General features: G+C 36.6%; 1 long non-coding RNA gene across 1 annotated transcript in view; it reads left to right on the forward strand.

Annotated features, from left to right (window-relative positions):
• The first annotated feature begins 7,801 nt into the window (after positions 1-7,801).
• The window catches only part of LOC113484246, a 76,568-nt gene continuing 57,403 nt past the window's right edge, over positions 7,802-26,966 (forward strand). The window contains exons 1-2 of the long non-coding RNA XR_003399190.1: positions 7,802-7,859; positions 9,787-9,921. This is a non-coding gene — a long non-coding RNA (uncharacterized LOC113484246). The remainder of the gene's footprint in view (positions 7,860-9,786; positions 9,922-26,966) is intronic.

Raw genomic sequence — 26,966 nt, forward strand, 5'->3', positions numbered from 1 at the left:
CAAAGTTTTCAGACAGGAGTGGTTTGTTAAAATAGATTGTTTAATCTTTTCAGCATTGTTTTGGAGTGGATGTACATTTTAATTGCACTTTTACACAGCATTATAATTTGAATGAGGGAAAGACAAGGGCAACTGAAAACAATTGCAGTAGCAATATCAGTTAGATGGTATTCCAGGTGAAAACATAGCCAAAATATTTGCTTAAGATTTAAAGTGTTATCAAAGTCATGCAAGAAAAATGGCAGTTTTTAAACTCATTAAAGTTAACATTTGTCTGTATTGTAAATGAGGTATATTCCCTAGGGTAGTTAACAGCTTTGGTGGCACAAGATGGGGGTAATTTTTCAGATGTACTGTTTCCAATGGGCCAGTGTCCTAAGGCTTTGCTTTAAATGGCCTTTTTATGCAGTAGGATAATGGGCAGTTTGTGCATTGCTAAATCAGCCCTATTTTGTTAGGAATGTTACAGTCAGGGCACTTACAATTTGTCAGAGGAAATGCAGAACATCTCTACAGGAGTCTGTTTAAGAGGACATCATTTCTCGATAAGCTCTTGCTTAGGTCAACATGCAGCACTGCTCTTACACTATTCCCCTGTTGCTTCTGCCACACGGGAATGCTCTGATTTATTAGGATTGCACAAGTCATGTCCTCCGCCTGACTGAATCCACAATGTGGAAATTTTCTCTTCCCTCCCCCTTTTCAAAATGAAATGTAGAAGGTTACTTGAAAGCCCTCTGAAAGTATTTCTAAGAGGATTGTTTCAACGGAAGGAAATACCCGTATGTTGTACAGTGTCTTTATTGTATATCTGCATGTTATAAATACATCAGGACCATTGTTGTTTTGGAAAGTGTGCTATTTAAGAGAAACTGTGGTCTATTATCATACTACTGTAAAATGCCTGTGATGATGTGCAAAGGTAAAATGAGAATATTGTGAACCTAGTGAATGTGAAACGAAGCCATCCAGCAAGGAACGACATTATAGTTTTTAACCAGAGCATACAAAATCCAAACATCAACAAAAAGATGCAACAAAGTGAGTTGCAGTGATGGATACTACAAGTGTATATCCTGTCAACTTTTTAATTACATTTGAAATTGTAGAGACATTTCTCCTATAATACTAGCTTAATGAATGATGATTTTTTAGTCAAATCTGCTGTAAAAACTATGTGCAATTCAGTGTTGTGTTCATTTCCCGTTTGATAAAGGTGCTAATACTCTGTCATTCAGACTGCTATTACTAAGAAATTTTTGGTTTGTTTCAGCATTGTGATATTTTAAACTCAATGCAGCCAAGGACATTTTTAATGAAAAGAAGAAAGTGATGAAAAGCCTTAGTAATTTCGTGTTTGATGCCAATTGTAATATGAGAAGTGCAGAAAATACTTTGAAGGGGTCAAAGCTATTCCTCTTTTTTTTTTTTTTTTTTTTTTTTTTTTTTTTTTTTTTTTTTTTTTTTTACCCAGAATATTCTACCTTCTCTGCAAAAGAGATATAACATTAGAGTTTTTCTTAAAAGGCATCTTGGGTGACTGTGAGTAACCTTCCCTGGAAATGAAGTAACTCCATTACTCTGATTCACATCTACTCATTCCTTACGGTTCCTTTTTTCCACTCTTTGAACTGCTGTTTAGCACTCTTGCTTCACCTCTGCATTTCTCCCTGTCTGTCTTCCTGTGATGCTTAGGGGTAAGAAGGTTTATTTTTAAAAAATATATGAGGTAGAAGTTTTTGCAGGTTTCCTGGATTTGCGTGAACCGTATAAAGATCGATCTTTCTTTGCAGCTCTGAATGGTTGGCTCTTCAAAGACTGGAATGATCAAATGAAGAAGGGGAGATGGTCCTGGAGTTGGTAATGAGGCAAGATAAAGTCAACACCATGGAAATACTGAAAAACAGATGTTTGTGTCACTTGTTCTCTCTATCTCCTGGCTATAAAGATTTCTGCAAGTGATGCCACTGCTGAACCTGGAAATCAGGGAAGACATTAGTTACCCACAAGAGGAGAGGCAGTCTGTGAACAATATTCCTGAGCAGCTAGCAGAGATGGGGAGGACAGGGCGAAGGAATGGAACGCTGCACCATGGGCTGTGTACTGAGTGGGTATTTCAAACCAAGTACTGCGCTTTGCAATGATTAACAGCAGAAGTACCTTCTGCTGGCACTGCAAAGTGGTGTGGCTGCACTTCAGTTTGATATATAGGTAGCTAAATCAGTATGATTAGACTGTGCAAATTAAATTGATGTAACATCATATAGGCATTGCCTGGAGAAGAAAGAATTTGATTTTCAGAAATGCTGGTTACTTGCAAAGTTCAGCTGCCTAAGGATTGCTTTGAAAAAATTGAGTCTTTGGTGTGGAGCCTTTGTTCAGTGAAAGACAAAGATAAAAATTTTAAGGTAAAGGACAAAGAACAAAGAATGAATTTATAAGAAGCTATGAGAAGTAAAGACAAAAAAAAAAATCTCAAAATAATTTTTAGACTCAGACAAATTCTATGAAACGGAGTAAACCCACAACATGACTGCTAATATCCAGAGTAAAATTCACTTTATTAAAGTTGTTAGTATTTTTATGAAAGTGTTAAATGAATATTTAAGAAAGTGGTATTATCTAGGAAATTTGTCACTTTGCAGTCATTACTTGACATTCAGTTATTTTCAGTTTACTGCCCAATACAAAATTATTCTGATAGACACCATTAATTTTCTAGAGTATTACAAAGAACACTTTTTGCACTTCTTACTAAAAGCCTTAAAGGAAAGAACAAATACTTTCTTTCGCCCAGAAGTCAGCTCTCAAGGCTGCAGTTAGGGAATGATCATTTTTATATACCATCAACTCCTGTAAAATCTTAGATACCATTAAAAATATCTCATATTTTGCCTATACTTTTGGAATGGAAATGTTTTAAATTCATGTTAGTCTTAGAGCATTAAGGTAAAAGGAAAAGAGACTTTATTTAAATTTAATTAATGAATTGTTAACTCTGAAACCTAATGATGCCATTAAACTTACACTATCCTTTTTATGTAATATGTTATCCTTTTTGCTGAGTCATCTAGATACTTTAGTATCTGTTCTTTAATAATTCATTTCAGTCTTCCAGGAGCTGTGAAAGACAATGTCTTCCTTGCCTTCAGGAATGCAGTGAGACAAAAGCTTTTATTGAGACCTTTTTGGGAGTCCCCATTTTACATGGCCAAGTAGAAAACCTCACTTTTCAGGACAATGCAAGCTGAAAATATACAGATTTCAGCAAAGAATAGCAGAATATAGCTTCTATTTTATGCTTGTTTCATCTTTCAGGATTGTGTTTAACAAAGGTTGGTCATCTTTCAGATTTACTGTGCCTTTCATTAATGAATATATTAGTAGCTCATAAAGAATCTTTCCCATGCCCAGGACACATTGAATGCAAACAAACAAGCAGTAGACGTGCCATTACTTTTGAGAGGTGTCGTGAACTCTACCTGCTCTAAATACAAGTTGAGATCTGGCCTCTTGCAAGAGTCCAGTCAGTGACACAAAGCGGCTTTTGGTCACTGAGCTCATCTGTGGAGCCTCTACAATATGTGCTCTATGATCAAACTTGCTGGATTGTAGAAAGCAAGTATAGAGAGCAACTTTAGAAGACATCTCACAGTTATACACGCAGGGAGAGAAATAAAGGTCGGATCTGGTGAAAGGGGAGAGGCAACAATGGAGAACTGAGATTGATTTTTGAAAAGAACATGACACAACTGGGCTAATTATAAGCACATCACAGAATGATGGCAAGTGTTAATGCCCAAATCATCCTTATTTAATTCCAAAGAAACAACCCATCTGTACAACTCAAGAAAGCCCCAAACAAATACAGAATGTTTAAGGATTCTGCTTTAGCAAAAATAATAAGAAAAAGGGATTGATGTGAAAAAGAGTTGAACCGAGTTGCAACAGCACTGGAAGAAAAGCTAAAGAAAGAAACAGAAGAGCAGGAGGTGTCAGATCATTTGTGATTTGGTTGTACACTCCACGACGAGTAGCAAAAACATTTATTTTTTTTTTTAAATTTGTTTTTGATTGCATATCACACAAAATATTCTCTTGAATTAATGAGGATATTTAGAGTCAGGGGCTGATGCTCAACCCAGGGTGAAGAGGGAGTGTCATTCCCTTACTGTGCTCATCCTTGACCTTGTAGTCTCTGCATTGCTGATAAGCAATTCTAAGAGCTGCCAGTAGTGCTGGTGACTTAACTGAGCTGTACGGGGGAGGAGAGACAGTGATGTGCTGTTCTGCTGCCTTTTTACTCCTGACACACCCCATATGCTGAGATGGTGGGTGGCAGTAGGAGTGCTGGCACATTAGCAGCAGTGCATTCCCTGTGCCAGGGGAATAATCTGTTGACTAGTTAAATCTTATTTCTAATTCATTTCTACTTCTGAATAGCACTAAGAGGTGAGGTCTTCATGGAAAATTCAGCTCTTGCAGTGTGTGACAGTGCAGTCTAGAGGACAATATGAAGCTTGTGCCTTGAAGCTCTATTTTGAATATTGATTTTAATATGTTTTTAAAAAAAAACCAAACCAAACTCTAAACTATCTAAAGCTTGAGCGCATTATTCTTATGGAAATAATGCAATTGTTCTGCCTTTGTTAGGTTTTTGGGTACATTGGAACATTCACTATACCAGAAGATTCAAGTAGGCAAATCAAAGCAGAAACAAAAAAAATTCTTATTTTCTCTGTTAATAACATTGCTTGTTAAACAGAAGTTGGCATACAATCCCACTGTGAAATTGCCAAGAAAAGATTGTTAATTTGGCATAACCTTTAAATTGTTTCATTCAATATCATATGAAAATAAGTAGAATTATATGTGTTTTTGTGGTTTGTATTGCTAGTGAAAAGGAAGACTTATATCCCAAGGAAAATAGGTGTGCACCATCAGGGGGAGTTCATGTTCATCTGACAACTGCAGCACTTGGCAAACAAATACAGTAAACTTGGAGGCAAGCAGCAGAGAAAATATCCTGCAATGTTTTGCTGAAAGAAGCAAAATAGAGCAGAATCAATCATCTTTTCAATGAGAGTTTAAGGTGACTTGGGCCTTGCTCTTACCTGTGCAGAGGACTTGTATACCCTTCTCTTACTGTGAGTAGAAGACTTCTCTTCCAGCAGGTTGGTACAGTTTATAACTAAGACCTCCATCTCCTGGGTCTTACTACCCTCAGTAGAGTTACAGAGGATGCCGAAAAGGGAGCAGTCCTCGTGGCTTTTGGGCAATTGTGTCTGTTCCTTACGCACCAACCTCTATGTGATGATTTTACAGGGTAGCCCAAGAAAGCTGCAAAACAGGGTGAAAAAAGACCCTTGAACAACATAGTTATTACTTGACCTTTTTGCCTTGTAATTCTGCAAGTATCCAGAGGTATTTGGTGTTACTTTTTTTTTCTACCTAAAAAGCTAAATTTGTGTTTCTTTCTATCTCTGTTCCTATGGATGACAGGGACCTCCACTGGCAACAGTTTCTGCTCAGTTCAGCTTAGATGTGTACAAAGCTGATTCTTTACACCTAGCTTTTATATGAGGGCTCAAATCGGAGTAATATCATGAAGTATGCGGAATAAAATCCTGATTCCACTGAATTCAGTTTAGTTTCCACTGTTGATTTCCCTTGGACCAGTATTTTAACTCAAGTTTGCAGGAGATAGGATGTTTTTTTTGCAATGGATTCCTGGTGCTGAAGTCTCTTTCTTTACATCTGGAATAAGGCTATAGATAGCACAGCACTATAGCAGAATTCAAGGGATAGCAAAACCAAAAGCAGTTTGAGAGGATAAGGGCAACGCAGTAGAATGTAGATTGGTAAGGTGGTCTAACACTTTAGCTCCTCTTTGCTCCTCCCATAGCTCCTCTTTGCCAGAAGCCACTGCAATTTTGACAAGGGTAGCAGAAGCGAAAATGTTACTGCACCTAAATTATTTTTTAGTTCACTGTCAAACACATTAGTTCGAAACTAAAAATCCTCCACTGTTAATGAAGCAGGGCAGCTGCAGAACAAATTTTTCTTTTGCACAAGTGTGACAACTTCTGGTGGGGAAGCAGAGAGGACAATTTGAAATGTTAGTTTCCCAAACCACTCCAAAAGGATTTGTTAAAGGATGTGTGTCAGAGCCAGGAAGTCTCCTTGTAAAAGCCATTATTTTGTACAAGGGGAAAATTGTGTTGGTGTAAGAATTGTTACTATTTTATTATGTATTTGAAAAGAAAGGATAGTGAAGTCTTGTTTCAGGTAAAGAGAAATCACGCGTTTGTACACAAAGAGTTCTGCAGATACAAAGAAGTACTAAGTAGTTTTGATTAATATTGAAATAATTTTTGAAGGGAAAAAGAAAAAAATAGGTATAGCAAAGGAAGAAGGTATTTTTGAACCTAATTCTATGCATTGATGGTTAGGATGGTTTTGGTAGTTTTTTGCTGACTAGCATATGTATTATCCAGGCTAGAAATAAAAAGTCAGATAATAGAATTGTTTTGGAGAGATTTCTACTTCCCTTTCTGCCCCTTGGTGGATTTGTGTGGATTTTGCTGAAATTCACTAATGGCTTTGTTTTGTTCATTACCTTGTTCTGTGCTACACAGAGAGACAGCGGTTAGTTATCAGGCATGGGGACTGAAGGGGAAGATGAAGATAGCCTTCTTGTTCCATAAGAACTGGGAGGTGAAGCAGCAAAGAAGACAGGAAGACTGATTCAGGAAGATAACACAGCAGCTTACAACATGGAGGACAAGAGAGATCCTTAAAGGCAAAAGAACTGACAAAATTTCACAGCAGGCACTAGTGGGATTTGAGAATCCAAGGGAAACATCATGCCATGTGAGAAACAAGGTTTCATTGATCACAACATGCCATGTTGTTTCCATGATAGCACTGTCTAGGAAACCATTAACAGGGGTGAGAAGAGAATACAATATGTGACAACTTTTTATTTTGTTTTAAGAGGTACACATTAAAAATACATCTAACGTATGGGACACAAAGACTCTAAATAATGTTATTAAACTTCTGGTAGATGTGAATCTCCAGGGATGTTTACATATGCTTTTGAAGGAAACTGAAAAACATTAGATTTTGCAGTTCCAGGATTAATGCATCATTTTATTTTGTTCTGTTTAAAGAAATCTATGCAGAATTATTAAGTTACTCAAAATAAGCCCAAAATAGAAGACTGAGTTTTATAAACATTTTACATATTTGTGTTTAATTTGTTGAAAATAGTATAAAATCTGCTCACATTTGGCATCCCACATACAAATATTAGGAACCCGATCCCCTGATGCAGTATAATTTTTAACAGTATGATTTAACAGTCTTCCAGAGAGATATCATGCACTCTTTTATTTTAGAATGAGAAACTTTATTTTAGTATAGGAAAAATAATATGTGTGCACGTGTTTGTACCTTATGAACTGAACTACTGTGCGTTAGTTTCTGTGCACATCTGCATTCGCTGAAGAAGAAAAAAAACCCAAACAACAAAGTCCCACCAACAGAACTTGATTTGGAAATACATTTCCATAGTAGACACAAAAAATTAGGCTAGGAGATCGCAGTGCATAGAGGGTCTTTTACCTTTAAAATACAAACCTTCTATCTTCTAGAGGGTTAAATGCAGAGCTTTTAAATTGAGAAAATATGCAGTTCATGTGGAAGGTTTGATAGCACTATATACCCACCAAAAGCTTAAATGTGCCTGACTGGTTTTATGGAAGACAGTAAATTAGTCTTTCGTTTACCTTTGACAGGTGAGAAGCAGTTCTTGCATGACCGGTGGCTATCACCATACATCCACTACCACACAGGTAAGGCTTTCACTATCAAAATGATGACTGGTAAGAAAAACAAGATGTCTGTCTTGGTTATAAATTTAACTCTTCTATGATTAGTCTGGGCCAATTAGGACACCCCTGGGGTTCAAACTATGGCTCAAGTACAAGCTTGAAAGCCTGATTAGCTGAGGTCTCTTGATACTTGTTCTTGATAGTAAATGCTGGCACATATAGTATTGATTTTCATTTAGATATCTTAATGTTTCCAGACAATCCTAGCAGATGTGGGCTGAACTCAGATCTACGAGAGTGCTGGGCTGCAATCTGCAAGCATTTTTCTTGCCATTTTGTTTCATTTTTCCTAAACTTAACTGATTTGGAATCAGGAGATATAAATGAAAAATGCAGAGTTTGCCTATCAATCATGGCATGTACAAACATTGCTACTGCCCTTTTCTAACATCCTATTACCACTGGGTAGTTGGCTAGTCAAACAGGAATAAAAATTACACTGCAAACATCATAAGTTAGGCTTGATTTGTTGAGCAAGAAGCCTGACAATTCTGTAAGAGTTATATACCTCAGCCTCGCTGAAAATCAGCCTTGTTATGGCTCTGGTACGTCTATAAAGATTGTTCATTTCATATAAAACAGCTACCTGCACTGAAAGGCCTGAAAGGAAGAATGATGCTGGTTATAAATATAGAGGAAAATCTATTTGTCTGCCCCTTCGTGCTGTTAGCAAGTCACACGATGCAGCCCTTATGCTGTTCCTAGGCAGCAGGGGGAGTTTTCCATGGCCACCTTTTGCTTTCATCTTCTGGCCTGGACTGGAGCACATCATCTCTCTTTGTCATATGAGATAAAGCAATGAAGTGTGACCAGTGCCACTGCATTGCACTCTGCCCACCAGGAGCACGTTAATGATAATGAAAAACTATACTGCACCACATTTAAACTAAATGTGAGCGTAAGGCTGTCTGTCGGCAGACTGGTATAACAGTTAATGTCATAAAAGATAAATAGAAATTATTAGAATTGGCTTGGAAGGGATTTTTTATAGAGCAGGGTTGTATTCCTTTAAAGATACATTATCAGACTGTTAAATCTAATTTCAGACTACTGGGCAATTAAAATGATTAACATTCTTTACTCATATAGTTCGATTCATTAAAGTTTTAAACACCCTTTACACACTATTTATGTTGAAAATAGAGAAATAACATGTTAAAATGTCTTGGATCATTAATCATTCAAATTTGCTGTATAACTACTTTCTCAAAACCTTAGTACCACAATGAATATTTACAAACCTCAGAGGCATTTTTGAAAGGATGCACAAAACCAAATTCCACCCACCTCTGCTATGTCCAAGAGACCTTTGGTATTTCCCAGGCCCTTTGTGTTTGCAAGAAAAATCAGGCAGAAAATTCCTAAAAGGTTGTTTTAACTGTTATTCTACCCAGGGACTTGTACAAGTCGTAGCTGTCTTCACCTGGGGGCTTGCTCCCTCGTTGATATTTGAAGGTAACAGCATGGATGCTGTTACTGAAGCTAATAGGAACTCCAAGTATAAAGTTTTGTGTACAGAAATGAAAATATACTCTGAGTCTGGCACTTAGTTTTCAAGTGTGTCAGATGGAATTTTGTATTATCTACTGACAAGCCAGTTTATTAGATGGATGCAAGAAGAGATCTTCAGGCTAGTAAATGCTGCCATTAGTTAGAGGTGAAACACCCACTTCCCTTCTGTGTTGGCATTTGTAACAGCCTCTGAAGCACTGTGGGAAAAGTCATAAAAGTCAGTATACAGTACGTGACAAGACAATTATAAACCATATAATAATACTGGTCTTTTGAAAATATTTATAGGATTTTTAGCGGTTTGAAACACTGTTGTTTTTCTTTATTTTTTTATTCCTGCATCTACCGAAAGTGTCTGGGCCTTTTTGAAAGAAAGGCTGTAAATTACACTGAGCAGTTGGATATAATCTAGACCGTGGACCATCTTCTTGGAAGCCAGATTATTGTGTGTGCCTGTCCCTGGAAGCAACGGTAGAACTTGTGGCCCATGAACTGCCTCATATTGCACCAGGTAAGAGAGCTCGATATTTGCATGTCAGAAGTTCAAAGAAACACGCAGGGCTGCAGGAATTATGCTGCCTGTGTCAATGAATGTGCTGTTTCTCAGATAGGCCGTGGGCTAGATATGCTGAACAAGTGTGGTCATTACTCTTTCTGTAGCACTATTAGTAAGAGGACGAGGTAATTATAATTAGCCTCTTTGAAATCACCCAGGGGCTCAGCTGATATGTCAAAAATGGAGATGGTATTAAACAAGAAGATGCAGCTATATTTCCCCAGCTGGCAGCATAATCCTAGCACCAATACTGTATTTAGTATGCTAGGGTCTTCCACTTTGAGAACATCAAGGAGTATTCAGAATCTCTCCTAGACGCCTATTTTCAGGAGCCATGCACTCCCTGAGTAGACAGTGAAGAAGTGGCTTCTTAATTTAGGTGTTCTGGATTAGGCCCAGTTATTTTACAGATTTACAAAGAACACTGCCTCCTAATTTATTTGCTTCAACAGGATGCCCAAATTCAGTTAGAGACAACTGCAGTAATCCTAGGATCATTAGTAAATGATATACTGTTAACAAATGTGTGCCCAGTCAAGTGTCTTGTCTTCCAGTAAGATCTGAGAGTATGAGAGGGTCAGCTAGCTGTAGAGGATCCACACAACTGTTCGTGAAGAGACCATTTTTTACTTCTTTGATTTGCCAGTTTCTCCCTTCGTTCCAATACTCTTATTCTCTGTGTAAGACTGCCTGACATAACGAGTGGCGCTCTATGCAGAATCAAACCATGCTATTTTACAGTACCATGTGCTGTATCTGATGCAGTCCCAACTCTAGACAATAAAGGGAACTGTCAGCCTCTATCACCAAGGAAGTTTCTAATGCTATTCCATCATTCATTTCAAGAGCAACACGAGCAGGGACTTTCCCTTGAGAGACTGACAGCCGTTATCATTTCTGAGACACTATGAGCTTTTGCTGACTTTAGGGAACAGAAATCCCAGAGGTACTCCCGAATTTCATGTCAGTGTATGGTGCTCTAAGCCAGCCCACCAAACTGGCATACAGCTGCACTATACCACTGCAGAATAGGGCTGATAATTAACTGCTATTCAGATGAATATTAAGATCATACTACTTTCAAACAATTAATTTGCTTAACTTTTTCCTACCCCAAATCCAGATGGAGGGAGGCAAGGAGAAGAAATAGTCCCCTTAACTTGGACTGAGGTCACTGCTTGTCTTTTGGCGGCTGTCAGCTATGTCCTACATCTCTGTGTCTTATTCAGAAGCCTAGGACTTCAGCATACTCATGATCTCTCTGGTGTCACTGTGGCAGTCATGACTGCTGCCTCCTCCTCCCAAACCTTTCTTGTAAATTTGGATAAAAGAAGTTGGGGTGAGGGAGGGAATCCAAAGGGCTGAGAAGGACTTCCCTATTCATATTGGAGTAGGGGGAATAGGAAATACTCCTATTGCATTCATTTTATACACCAGAAAATTTTCCATCATTTTGATTTGTGACAGAGTGTTGGCCTTCAAGTTGACCTAGCTGTGTTTGGTCACACAGTATTAGTATCGATTCTGATGCCCCGAGTACCTTTGCCTAAGCCTAGCTTTTCTGGGGGTTATTGGACTTGTTTCCCCATGGGGCTGTGGATGAGTTCTACTCAGATGATCAGTCAGAAGAATGTACTTGAGCTGAAAACATAAACCCAGAATACCAGAAAACCTCACAGATATCAGTGAAATACAGAATACAAAACCTAGTCCAGGTCTCTGCCTTTCCTATTTTGCTAATAATCAAAATTACATTACATGGGAATGACTTTTATTGTTGATATATCTGGGAAATTATTTTTCCTTTGAGTTTTTTAGACTTCTTATACCTCCCATTGATTTTGATTATTTACTGTTTGACAAGGGGAACACAGCAGCCCATGCTGTGCGAAAGATCAGAGGTGCCTTCATTCCTCAAGGCTATTGCCTTCTTTAATTCTTCAGTGTAGGATCAGTGAACTGATTGCATTTTCTTCTATTTGACACTTTATATTTCACATTTCTTCATCAAACTATTGTAACATGGTCTCTTTTAGAGCAAGCTGCTCTGAGAATATAGCCTTTTTGTCTTGGCCATTGTTATAACCCTTTGGTGACTTGTAACAGCAGCTTTCAGCCACTGTCCTGATTAATCATCTTTCAGTTAAACTGGATGGAGTTGAGTATCTTGTTAATCCACTTTCTGTGCTTTTCTTTTATTGGTGTTATAGGTATTTCATATTTAATCACAGAATGATGTGACTTGAGGGCAGTTGTTCTTTGATTTTTTTTCTTCAACCAGGATAGTCTTACAGGCCTAAGGGGATATTTTTTAGCTGCAAAGACTGTATGCCAAATCTGGAAGTACAAAGCAAGGATCAAATATTTGCAAATACAAACAAATAAATGCACAATCTATTTGGGCATGTAGTTATGTGTGTGCATTTTTGACAAACAGCTCCTTGGACAGATATGTTTTACAATGGTGGGAAAGAAGCCAAAGGATACGAGTGTTTAGAGTCTTGCTAATTTTGAAGGGATCCATTTTCTATTAGAAAATAGTTACTATAAGTATCCAAAATAGAAAAAAACAGAAGTTAGTGCTGTCAAACCTGACTTTAGGTCATAGTTTCAAATATTTTGATCAAATACGCTTCTTCGTCCTTTTCTCTGTTATAAGATATTCTATATAGTTTATATTTTCAGTGACTAATGTTTGTGCTGTGAGTCCCTGTTGATGAAAACTTGGGTGATGTTAGATCAAAGTCTCCAGTAATTTCATAATTTCTTTATGAAGAAATGCTTATTTTCAACTGTAGTTGGCATCAGTCTAAATGAATCAGTAAAATGGGATGATCTCAGCTCATATAAATAATAGCAGCCTTCTCCTGTTAGAAATGCTTTTCTTCTGGAAAAGCCAGTTGTCCCACATTAATGCATTTCTAATCAAAAACACTAAGCCCCATATGGTATTTTTTAACACATTTGAGAACCCTGGTTAAGACAGAGTTCTAAATGTACTGGAAACCAAAGTTCATTGTTGTTCAACACTCAAGAGAATATACAGAGTATACCCTTGTATTTCTGCGTTATCCTGCTTATTAGTTTATAGTACTGGGTCTTATTCTCTTTCCCCCTCTACTTTTTGTGCAATGGCCTTCATTTTACCATATTACAAGTTTTATCCTCTCTATCCCTCTTAAACATAATGAACATCAGAAAAGGTCCCTGAGGCATAAACAAAACCCAATAGGGGAACATCCCAGAATGCTGGGGGATAGTGAGGAAGGAAGTCCACAATAGTTCAGCCTAACAAAATACTAGAGCTCAAGATAGAATTTGCCTATAGAAATGCTGCTTGAAAAGAATTTGTTCACATTTTTGTGAGGAAAAAAAAATATCTTAAGATACACTTTTATATTTTGGTTTCTGTTTATTGTTCAGAACAATGACATCTACTTCCTCTGAGGCATCATTAGTTGATTTGCCGAAGTCTCATATCATGGTGTGTAAGGTGGAAAATAAACATGAATTTCTAGAGTCAATATTGCATATTACCTTAAATTTCTCATGCTGTGGAGGTCCTTCAAAATCTAAGTGCATCAAGAAAACCCTACATTTAAGGTTTAACTCTGAATTTTTACTAGTTTAAAGCAGATCTTTTAGCACAAGTTGTGCTAGAATACACAATTAAAATAAAATAACGTGGTCTTTTCTAAAATTTACATTGCAGAATCATATAAGAATGTAGATTGGAAGGTCAGCTAGTCTAATCACCTGCCAAAGCAGGTCCAACTATGTGAGGTTGCTCTGGACCATGTCCAGTTCAGTTTTGCATGTCTTTAAGGATAGACATTGCACAGCCTCGCTGGGCCCTTGTTTAAGTATTTGACAACGCTGTTGTTAAGTAAGTAAGTAAGTAAATAAATAATCTAATAGCATTTTCCCATGGTGCAACTTGTGTTGCAGGTATGTGGAAGCCTGCGGGTAGACTTCCGAAGTAAAAGCCAAGTCAAAAACGTTTAGTACCTCGAACCCCTCTTTGTCACTAAGTCTCCTGTGCGCTTTGATCAACGGACCCACGTTTTCTTTAGCCTTCCTCTTGTTACCATTGTACTTAAGGAAACCCCTTCCTGTTCTTTCTAACATCCCTCACTAGTCTTAGTTTGACTTTCCTAATTCCATCCCTACATCCCATGCAATGTCTCTGCATGGTAGCCTGTTCCCACCCTCACCTTCTGTGTATTTCCTTTCCATATCAGCAGAAGTTCTTAATTCATTCATGCTGGCCTTCAAATGCACTTTCTCAGATTCCTGCATGTTGGAATGGACTGCTCTGGGCTTTGAGGAGGTTTTACGTGACAAAAAAATTTCATGGGCAGGGAGGGGGGAGGGTGAGAAAATAAATATTTTTTTTCCCACTTCTGGCCTGGCAATTACAAGGGAAGCAAATATATTTTTGTGTATATGTTAGGAAGCAAAACTGCCCTTAATGGCAAATTTGGCAACAGAAGGACAAATGAAAGGGAATGGGGTCTGGTAATGAAAGGGTTTAATTTCAGCATGCAAAATTTGGAGCTTGAGAAAAACTGAGATAAAATGATTGAACTCTATGTTGAGGATCTATAGTTCAACAATTCTTCCTAGCAGGAACAGGCCTTGTATAGAGAGACTGTTTAACTGACAAACTGTTTGGTGTTAGTTCTTTATGTTGAACATCTTCAGAATTTTTACATTTATTTTTAATCAGAAGATTGTAAGGCAAAATTAATCGCTGGCCACTACACACTGCTTTTTGACAGAACTGTATCCATTTAGGTGGAGGACAGAGCTTACCCTCTTTCTGGGTAAGCTCTGTACAACCTTTAAATGGGCTAAAACATGCAGGATAGAATAAGATCTTATCAGAGGCACACTTAGAAAGAAGTACCTATCTGAAATTATTGCTCAGCACACCTGGAGTCTCTTTCAACTCATGTGAGGCTATTTCCCACAGTGTTGGCACCAAATGGTTATTCCAGGAAGGTAACAGAAGCTAGAAATTTAGTTAGAACGTGTTCACATGCAGAAGGAAAACCAAGCATGCCAATGCTCTTCCTCTAGTTAACTTAAATTGCCCCTCTGACCCCGCAGCGCTTTTCACTGATGTACTGCTGTAACATTACTCAAACGACATTTTGTCATTTACTGAATGTTAACCCGCAAAAATGCTATCTTTGCTCCTTTACTTTGAGACAGGATAACATGCACTGCATCCCCCAGTTGTTGGGGGGTAATTTTATGCTCCTTTCCTGACAGACAGGATTCCAATAGCACCATATGTCAAAAACTCCAACCAATTCCAGTCATGTACCCACACCGTCCAGCTGTCACAGCTATAATTATTGAAACTAAAGCCCAGAGAAGTTTGTGGTTTTGGAAATACTCTAGTCTCCTTAGATCTTTACTACTGATGTTATAGCTGATTAGGACCCTGCCAGCCTTCTGTTGGTCTCTTGAAAACTGCTGTAATTCTCATTCATCATGGAAGCTAACCAGCTGCTCCAGAGCCGTCCTCTCAAATGTGTTGCTTGATGTTACACTTTGCTGTTGTCCTGACCTTGATACTTTGGATGTTCAAACAAAGGCTACTTATTATGTTGGTGTCGGTATAAAAGGATCCAGTTAATTACGTTTTGCACAGAAAAATTAAAACATTTTTAGGTAGGTACCTGCTGTCCGTGTGAGGACTGTTACTAATTTGCCCTCATTTCTCAGACATCCTGCTACATTTTCATGACCATTTCAGCCAAGACAGTGAGAAGCAGCGAACTCCTGGAATGCTCTTCTGTCGGGCTGACACTGAGCTTTCGGCAGGAATGTCTGTCTTGTCTCTTAGCAGAGATGGAAGTGACTCCTGTAATCAGAGTTTTGAGCATTTACATCTACTTTTGTCACTTTTAACATCTTTTGATTCTCTTTGAAACTTCGGTCCAAGTAGAGAGTTCAGCTATTAGCTTTTTTTTTTTATTAAAATCTTAAAGCTGAAAGTTTAATGATCTTGAGGAGTTTAGAAGTTTATCCTTTTTGACGGCCTTTGCATTCATATCCATTGCAATGCTAGATATCTGTAGGACATAAAGTAGCAAATTTTTAGGTTGCATTTTCACCCTATAGTCCTTTTTGTCTCCAGGAACCAGCCCCTCTTGTATCTATTGCAGTAGCTTCACTGACGGTGTTAGTTATGCTTTTCTGGTTTGTTCATTCACTTAGGAGGCATTTTTTATTCTAAATATATGAAAGCTTTTAAATTTAAACAAAACCCATGAAATTTAGATGGCTTATATTTTGATCAAATAACATCTTGTAATCTAGTGCCTAGACTCCAATATACTGATCTCTTTTGAGATGCTTGGCAAGAAAATGTCAATACATTTAAAGAAGAAATGTTTTATGGATGAGGAGAGATTTTAAAGTGTGAAAAGCAGTGCTGAGCTGGAATTCCTAGACTGGAACAACTGACTAATTTGATGAAGAAAATGAAAGAGGGAAATTTGTTACACATGTTTTTAGCAATTGTCTTTTAATAATGAAGAAATGATTTCAACAAAAACATCACCAAAAAAGGTGGAATTCGATGTTGCTGGTAAGAAAGCTCAGAAAGACTTGGAATATTGGAAGAAAATCAAGAGTGTGTTCATGCAGATCACTGGCTCCCATTTATAGGTAACAAGGATGATGTAGATTTAAAAGGCAGACCAGATTTTTCTGACTACACATAGGAAATTATCTCAAGCAGAAAACAAACTGTCTCTAATTTATGGTAATTCAGAAGTTTAAGATACCTTTTAATGGCCAGATTGTGAAAGAATTAAGAGATATAAATTTGGGCCAGTGGACCCTAAGGTTCTCATTGTTTTCCAAATATCTGGGTGCGGGATCTTGTATTTTCTCACTAGCTAGCTCTTGCTGGAAGCCTGAAGTCAACAGCTTCTGGACAATTGATTGCACCCGACCCCACTTTTGGGATTCCTCTTGGTAGTCCTCTTCAAAGTAAGCTGAATTAATCGGTGAAATGTGTCTGTTCAGTAAGAGACTGAAGGAGAATAAAAAGGGAGTCATCAGTCAAAGAGCTCAGTGAAACTGAATGACCTGAGATATGGAAAGAAAGTAAACAGAGAGAAAAACAACTGGAGAAGCAATCACCAGAAAAGCAGCAGAGGGATGTGTAAAGAGAAACACATGAATTGTATCACAAATAAGAGAGCTGAGTGAGACATTTGAGCTGGTTATGTCAGCAGTGAATGACAAGCCTGAGCAAATGGTTTAGGACAGCGAGCAAGAATGAGTGATGGAAAGAATATCTGAAGTGCTGTACAGTGTGGGGTACAAAATAGATTAAACAGTTTTTTAGAAGTTTCCCACTAAAATGGAGAGAACAAATGTTGGCATTCTGAGACACAGAAAAAACTTGAAAGATAAAGGTGAAAGCATAGATGTGGGGCTGGCATGCAATGAACATTGCATAAAATACAACCTGTTCGGAACAAGAAGGCTTACAAAAGCCACCCAGAGCTGGAAGAGTAGGGGAAAGTGAAAAGAATACAGATCTGATTCAGAAAATAATAAGAAATGCTTACAGAATGTATGAGGAAGACACAACAGATTTTTATGTGATATTTGTAGCAAGACAGAAATTGGTGTAGATACAGTATAACTGAATCTACCAAAATATTTCATAGCCTTGAAAATAGGTTTGGCAAGCTATCTGGCAGAAATGCCATAATTTGGGAGCTTATGGCCACCAAACCCCTTAATTTAACTAACAGAAAACATTTACAGGAAGTTATAAATTGCAATTAGAGAAGAAGCCATTAGAATGAATTTCCACGATCATGGGAGTGGGACAAGCCAGGTTGCTGTTACCGCCTTTGTTCAGTTTAGGATTGGTTTTGAATTAAAAGATGAAGACAGAGGGGTAAGAATCACATTGTGTGAGAAAACAATGAAAAAACTTAGCTTCTTGGAGGATATTAATCTTAGGTCTTCATTAAAGAACCATCAGAGTTTCCTTAGAGAAACTAAGACCAATAAACAGAAATTCAGATTGAGGTTCAACGTAGAGAGATAAAGAACGAAGTTTGAGACAACTTAAAAGGGACTGTTAAAAGGCAGTTTGAGGAATTTCAGATTTGCCTTTGCCTCTTGTGTGATAATAGTGGTATATCTTCTTACCAAATTGAGTGTCTTGCTTCAGTATAAACTTCTCAAAAAGAGAATGTGTGGGAAGTAGCGCCCTGGAAAGCTACACATGGAGCTTTCATACTTAATCTAATGGATCTAAGTATTTCTTAAGCAGTCTGGAGAGGCCAACTTAGTTGAGAGTGCTCTTACAACTGATGGCTAAGATACTACTAATTCATAACAAGTTTGAATGCAGTTGTATTTGTTTGAATGTTCTCAGTGATGTAGACATCAAGTCCTTTTCCCTCTTATTATATCTAACAAATAATCGGGAAATTTCCTAAAACCCTTAGATCTATGTAAATGATAGTCAAGTGCCCACTTTGTGCCTAATGTGTGTAATCCGGGAGACTTGTATTTTAATGTTTTGATTTAAATGGAAGTTGGAAACAACTGTAAAAAGTGCTTTGGTTGATTATATGTTACTTATCCTTCTGGAATATCACGGTTGGAGATCATGTAGAACATGTTTAATTATCTGTTGTATATAGTTTTGCCAAAACAAACAAAAGTTTAATAGAGCAATACTATACACTGCAGCAGGAATGCTGCAAAAAAGTTCAAAAAGGGAAATCACTGGCCTAGTAAGTACTATGTTGAGTTGGATATGGAACCTTTGCTTGCATGCAAGAAAAAAATGAAAGTGATTTCTCTGATATATTAATTTATTGTACCTATGCTGAAGCAAAGAAAGTACCCAGCTCTCCTAGGGAGCAGTAGAATTCTGCTTAACAAAGATTTTATTTTTCTTAATAGCTAAAAAAAAAATAAAATCTATCATATGAAAATTTTTAATTTTCACTTTTAGATTGTTGAGTTGGCATGTAAAGAAAACCTTGATCTTACCAGATAATTGAAAATTATTCAAAGACAACAATACTTTTATAAACTTTTAATAAAGTTTTAAAAGAATGTGGCAGTAGTCATACAATTAGGTTGATGGATTGATACCCATCCGCTTTGTTAGGAAGAATTGTTAATATAGTCCAAACTCATAATTATCTTAATGTTGATATAGTTGCAGTTTTGTACTTTTTAAAATAATCGCATGTAATAGGGGATAAAAAACCCCAAGAGCCAAGAAAATAATAGTTGTTCAGAAAATGTGACTACTTTTTTTTTTTTTTTTTCATTAACTGACAGTGCAGTACAGAAGTCTGCTAGGCAGAAGCATGCCAAACTTATTTTTATCATTATTGCTATTATTACTGTTTATTACAATAATCTACTTTAAATTTACAGTCTTGAGCCATCATTGGTTTATAAGACTACATGTGTAGCTATACATACCTAATTATTTGTGGAAGGTATTAGTATTGTAAATACAGCTTATCTTTGTTATGAGAGTGGCATTAATAACAGAATTTCATAAATGCCAACATATAGTGCGATAATTTCAAGACTCTCTGAAAATATGTTGTATTGTAGCTAAAGATGTTCACAAAAGCATGTTGTGTGTGTGGATGGGGAGGGGGAGGAGGGCTGTTTTGTGCTTAGAATGCTTTCTCTTGCATAAATATTAGCATTAAATAATTCTGAATACCTTGTTTCCTAAAAAGATTAGTAGCTCTTCTCTATGTGATAAATTGTGTAAGAGTTATTGTTCACACCAGTCTTCATACTGTATTATTCTGTGTAGCTTTAAATAACCAAGTCCAAATTATGCTCAGCAAGCTGTTGGGAAAGCTTGGAGGAATCTCAGAGCTGAAGGGCCAGTTTGTGCCCTGACTTACATCCTGTGCAAATGCACTGACTTCATGCTGGCTGTAAAGGATATAAGGCGGTAAAGGATTTAATCTGTAGCTTTTTGCTTTTTTTTTTTTATTAGCTTGGTTCTATTTTTTTCTATTTTTTATTTACTTATGGGTTCATCCTAACATAGAAGAACATTGTACTGGTTTGTATATAGCAGCATTTGTCCCTGTTTTTACTTGGCATCTCAATATAACATAAAACTCTTTTTAAAAAAAAAAAAATAAATCTACATGCTTGTTACCCAGAACTCCAATTTATATTGGATTGCATTTGGAATCACAAACTTTTCACTTGTAAATATTGCACAACAACGTATATCCTTTGTGTAAAACATTATCTCATTGTGGCCATATATTTATTTCATCAAAAAAGTAAGGCCGGTTCCTTTTCTGTGCATCTAGATTGTCTCATCTCAATGAGACTTTTTGCAGTCCATGTTGCTCTGATTTCAGAAGAAATCCCGCTTGCTATTCTGCGTATAAAATTACAGGCATTGGGGAGACAGGCAGCATAAACATGGCTTCACCAAATTTGGTCTGAATCACCAAAGATCCAGCCAGCTATTGCAATGTGAAGTATCAGTGTATCATTTTGCCTGATTTTATATTTCTCCCTCTCTTCTCATTGTCCAGGACTGAATTCTATATGCTAGACAATAGAGACACTGAAATAAGGGTTATTTGGAAATATCAGAGTCATCTCACTATACTCTCGTATTTTCGTCTGATTTTTTTTTTCCCTGATGACTTCTGCAGCAAGAAAACCTCAACTTCTGAGTATTGCTAAGTGATTGGCAGAAAGTGACAAAAGCAAAGACATTTGGGCATAGACCTAGTATTAATTCAAGCTGTGCAAATAATTTAACAGACCAAGTGAAAGAGGTGAACTGAGTGGTTTCCACTGAGTTTAAAGACAAGGTGAAGAATTCCACTTTTCTTAATCACCTTAGGAAAAAAAGGTATTTTTTAAGACTATCCATCTTACAGTAATTAGACCCAAGTCTGTTTAATAAGGAGAATGTAAGACCAGATACTTCATTTGCCTTTTTTTGCTGTCCCACCGTATACCTTGTGTATCTTTACTGATCAAGTATTCCCCCTGAAATAGGTGGGGCTGTTGTTTTGGCACATGGTGGTTCATCATGTGGGATTGGACTTTGTGAATAGGTCCTACTGAATTCCTCTTTTATTGGTCTGCTTTCTGTACTGCTAAATGTTGACAAACCACCTCACTGTTGATTAATATAAGAATATATTAATAATTTCAATGGGAAAACCAAACCCACATAATATGTGATTGCTGTCTAGTCCACAGATCCTCTCATTGTTCTTTTCAGGTGACAAGGATGATCACCCCTACTCAATTGCTAAGCTAGAAAAACAAATGTTAGCTGACTGGATAGAAGAGAGTGAATCAAGTTATGCTACTATTCAATGCTCACTGCAGTTTGTTTTCTTAACAGTTCAATTTGGCAATAATTGAATTGGAGAAGCTGGTTTAGAGTGACACGAATCAGAAAATAAATGTAATTTTTTGGTGATTAATGAAATAACTGGCTTAGAAAACCTTGTTGGCTTTAACCATTCCCTTCAGGGTTATTGTGTAAGCCTAGTTTAGCTCTTCTGCCATTTTGTGTTTTCTGGGCCTTTAGTCACAGGTTTGAATATCAGACATTTTGGCAAAATTATAACCATTTGAAATGTGCACTTAAGCCGCAAATACAATGAGTAAAATTAGTAGATATCATAGACTAATGAGAAAAATTTATGTAGATCAAACATAGCTATGGTTAACACCTTCAGGTTGCCTACAACATATAGTCTTTCACAAAGTGATTGAAAAATATTGTAATCTCCTCTTGAAATCCAATTCAAACTATAATGTGCAAAAATGCTTCAAAAAGGACAGTAACCTTTGTTAGTCACATTACAGAAAAGTAGTTGGTGAAAACAAGAGCCTTGTGCTTTCAAATCAGGTTCTCTTTTCACCACTGTAATAGACTTTCCAATGCACTTCCACAGAAAAGGAAAAGACTGTATCTGTATCCTTTACATCCACCAAAATGTGAAGTTTTGTCTCCTAGGATTCCTCCGTAAGTGGCCTTTAGAAATTTTAGCATAACCTTGCCCTATCTCCCAGCCTGGGTGTTCTCTCTTTTACTATTCCAAACAAAGTTTTCTGACTCTCAAGAAGTGAGAGGTGTCAGTGAGAACTTCTTCAGGTACAAGAAAGTTTAAGCCCTGTGTAGGGAAGTCATTATAAAAGGAAGGAGGGTTGAAACATCAATTTGTCCCAGTTCCATGCCATCATTAATAAGTGTCTTGGTTTTCTGTTTCCTTATAGAAAGTTTTGGAAACTTACTCCTGTGCAAGCATAATTTTTGAAAGATCCTTTAAGGAAGCTATTAAGTCTGCTAGCATATGGAGAATTTATAATTTCTGCAAGTGTTATATAGGAGAGACCCTCTCATGTGAGCATATGATGCCTTTAACTCGTGTTATGAAATCTGCCTCTGTATCTGGCAATGATTTCAAATTTCCTGAAGTCTCTGTTTAAACTATAACAGAACTCCCAAGCACAAACTGTCACTGAAGGGGAACTAAAGTTATGGTGTGTTATGCTTAGGTAAAAATATTAACAGCATATTTTAATTGTTTAGGCAGAACAGACATAAAACGATGATGTGTACATTTTCAAAGTAGTCTTAGCATTTACTTTTGTGTTCATACTGATGCTCAATCACTCCCTTTCTTCCCTATGTTCCAAAAGACATTGATGTGTTTCTAAAATGCACGTGGTCTCGTGCCTATAACGGACTGTGTTGGTTTAGGCCCTGCCGGGACCGGAGCCCACGCTGCCGTTGTCTCTCCCCCACCCTTGGATGGGGCAGGGAGTGAGATACAAACCCCAGGGTTGAGATGAGGAAAAATTTAATACAGCAGTGTAGCAAATAATAAACTGACCAACAACAACAGCAATAACAATAAACAGTAATAACAAACAGGACAAGAGATATACAGAGGTATACCACAAGGGTAGAGCAGCGAAGGGGAGCGACGACGAACAAAAGCTGTCGCTGCTCTTCCCGCGCTTGGGCGCCTGGACCTGACCTCAGCATGGTATTGAGTAACCCAGCTGGAGCTCCCTCCCCACTGCTGGGGAAACTTAACCCTATCCTAGCTGAACCAGCGCATGAACACTGATTCTGCTGGCTATTTTTTTTTTTTTTCTAATAATAATTACCAACTGCATGAGAAATGGTGGCTTTTCTCCCCTCCCAGAAGCCCCCCTTTGTTACAAAAAACAATTTATTTCATATGATGGTTTTCACAAAGAATTGTAATCCTCCCAGTTGACCATCTCACCTCTGACCGGATATCCCACTTGCACCTCTTTTAAAATAGGTGGTTATGAAATGTTCTGCTCTTTTCCTTTTGGAGTATGAAATGAATATCCTGTATGTGGGTGTTATGGGTGATTCTTGCACAAGTAAAAGTTGTGTAACACTGATGACTGGTGAAAGTTTTTTTGCAGTGCTAATACACGTGTATTTAAATCACATACTTCCAACCATGTAGTTTCTTTTTAAGATAATATATGTGGTTAGAGTTTGTTTTGCTGGAACTTAACAGTTATCAGCTGGAATAAGTTCACAAAAGCCTGTGTTCCTGTGTTACCTACTTGTATAGGTAGTTTGGTGGTCAGTCATCTGACTCGGAGACCTTTGACTGCTTATACTCTTGTTCTCTCCAATACTGTTTAACTCTTCTACAGGTCTATAGCAAGCTCTGTGAAGACATGAAGATAAATGAGTGTTTTTTCCCTAAAAATCCAATGCATCTAAAATATTAGGGTATTGCTGTTAAAGTGTTTACTATGTTTTCCCCTAAAGAAGAGCTTCATTTTAATTTGTCTGAATTAATCAAATGCTAAAAGCAGCTCAAGTAGTGTGTTTTCTGTCAGAAAGCACAGCCACTTATGTAGGTCTACTACTGAAGCTGGCAGGGGCTTGAATTATTTCTGCAAAAGTTTTTATATGTTCTATAAGTTTATATAAATTTCCTTTCGAAGTTGGGGCTTGTATGCCAAGCTTTAAAATGAGAAAGTAAATTTTTATAGTCCTGTTATAATGGAAAACTTGGCCTTAATTATTGTCACATGAATTGACTTAAAATTGGAAAAATTAAGCAAATAATGGAATTATAAAATCATATTTTATTCTAGTAAGTCTTTAGAAAGCCAACATTATAGCTTAAAATAATGCAGCAAATAAAGGTGTTTACAATTAGTTATGTTGATTCTTTGCCACCTTTCTCTGTCCTCCTGTGGAAAAAAAACACAAACAAAACAAAACCAAAAAAACCCACAAAACCCCACAAAACACTGTTTAAGGTGAAAGCTGTTTCTATCGTATTTTTTCCAAGACAAACACTCAGTGCCTGGTGCTTTATCCTTGAAAATTAAAATAAAATATTTTCATGTAATCAGTAAATTTTGTTATGAAACTTTACAGCAGCTATATTAAACGATAAGAATAACTACTATTTTGAAATTCTGAACATCTTATAATTAGACCAGCCTTTAAGAAATACTCAGAGTTAAGGCACATTAGAATGTATTCCACAACATGGAGACAGCCCTGACAAAGAAACATTATTCTTAGATTTACAATTAATTACCCTTATGTCTATACCTTGCATTCAATTTGCATATCTTAAAAGTGCTGTAAATTTCGTAGCACTCCCTTGTTATTTAAGATCATTCTGCTTTAGTAAAAGTTTCTACAGTGATAACTTTCTCTTGATTATGTAGTTGTGAGGTCAATAAATCTGGCTTTACTTTGCTCTACAATGTTATAATTTTTCTTTTTTTGTGTGTTTTTCATTATTTTGCTCCTTGTTCCTCCTGCCCTCTCATTTATAATCCCCCGAAGAACCAGTAGATAGAGAAGTCTGGCTAGAAGACGAAGTGAGTGGTCAGATTCTCAGATGTTATCTTTTTCCCAGAACGCACTGGTACTGGGTGTCTGACATGTTCTATACATCTTTCTAGTGTCAACCTCATTAAACAAATGCGACTTGATGTATAGCTCTCAAGAAATGAAATTTCATGCAGTGAATTTGCTTTATTCCACCCTGTGTTCTTCCCTTTTCTCCCTCTCTCTTCTACTTCGGGAGTGATTTTGTATAATCTTGCTTTCTAGCATAAGTTTACATGGTGACCATTCATACTTTTATACCCTGAAAAAAAAGTGGTTTTCTCATATTTAAAGAAATATCTGTGTTTTAAGCTCACAGCTGGACGTTTCCTACTTCCTAAACCAGGAATCATTACCACTGGATAAGATGTGATATACCATTCAGAAGGAGGTTCAGTATGTTAACTTTGGTCAGATATGTATGTGGATTTTCTCTAAATATTAGACATATCTGTTGCAACAAGCTTGTTGTAAATTTCATAGTCTTCTATGTGTAATTATGTATAAATGTGCTAGAACTGTGTTTTATGGTCTAATTCAAGGTTAACACAATATCCTGTAAGCCAGAAGGACATTGAACACTTTGCCAGAATAGTAAATATTACTTTCATCCTTTTTTTCCCACTTTTTTTTTTTTTCCCTTCGGCTTAAAAGAATTTTTAAAAGAAATATATTTTTGAACTAAAATAAACCTTCTTTAATAAGACTATATATTATTTACGGAAAAATGCCACTAAACTCAATTAGTACTGGTCTCACCACTGTGTAGAGTTGAAGTTGTTGAATTTTTTTTAATGTACTTCATTGAAGTCATTTACTGAATCTGGGGCAATATTCTATTTTTAATCAAGTTTAAAAGTATAATGCATGAGAAAACAGCAACACACCATATAGATTTTTGTAGATGCATTGCTGTAAAAAATACACAGGGAAATGCATAAAGTTTATGCCCATCATCTTTCTTTTACTAAGAAAAATTGTTTGAATGTTGTTTTAAACAGGTAATTCCTTATTTCTACCCCTCTGTATTATTAATTGGTAGCTTATTAGAGTTATTTTAAAGTTATTATTACAGTCTTTTTAATTTAATATTTTATGATATAGCACTACTATTTAAAATGAGTGTGTTGGATAACAGCAGCCATCCAAAACATTGTCTGTTGCTCAGAAACAGAAAAAAATAAAATAATGGAAAGCAGAGCTATTGTATTAAATGAATGACTAGCTATATTTCATATATTAAACAAAAGCTCAGAATAGGGTCCTTTTAAATGCTTTCTTATTGAGCAATCCAATCATTGTGAACTTTGAAGCTGAATATATATGTTTTTAAAATGAAAGAATCTGTTTTGTTTTTTTTTCCCTTGGGACATGATGTTGAAGTTATGGGTAAAAACAAGGTTCAAGATTTAACAAATATATTAATCTCTGCTTCTGAATTTCTCTCAGGCCTTTTAATACGTAAATAGTTTTGAAGATCTAAACTACATTTATTCTGATTTTTATGGGCCTGATATAAACAAGTGTTGGATTATGGCATTATTCTATTTGATTATAATATAACGTTTCTATTAAAATGATTTTTAAGAACCTTCCCAAAATTCCAATAACACTATTTCAAGGAATATAACATGGTAGTGGAGATTAGCTAGCCCTAGAATACCTTGGCAAAAGTGTTCAAGTAGCAAGAGTTTTTCTAGTCTTATGTCCTATATACATCTGTTAAATTACTCAGAGATCTCATTAAATAAAGTTAATGTACTTGTAAAACAGTAGGGAGAGACAGTATATCATTGTAACTGTTAGAAAGAGCCATTCTGGCAAGGAGGGAGCCAAGAAGGCTAGGTGTATGCTGGTCAGTGTAGATGTTTCTAGGCCATAAATCTTGGCCCTTTCCTGCCTAGTTATTGTGTATTTCTTTAGGTGAGAGATTGATTGTAGCAATGGAAGATGAATTTGCCCATAGACCATTTCTTTTTTTTTTTTCCTCTTTATACTCCTGATGCCTCGCCAAGGTGATAATGCTTTTTTTTTTTTTTTTTTTTTTTTTTTTTTTTTTTTTTTT

The sequence above is a fragment of the Athene cunicularia genome (genome assembly GCF_003259725.1).
Source record: "Athene cunicularia isolate RWA chromosome 11 unlocalized genomic scaffold, athCun1 chr11_part1, whole genome shotgun sequence".
NCBI classification, from domain to species: Eukaryota; Metazoa; Chordata; class Aves; order Strigiformes; family Strigidae; genus Athene; species Athene cunicularia.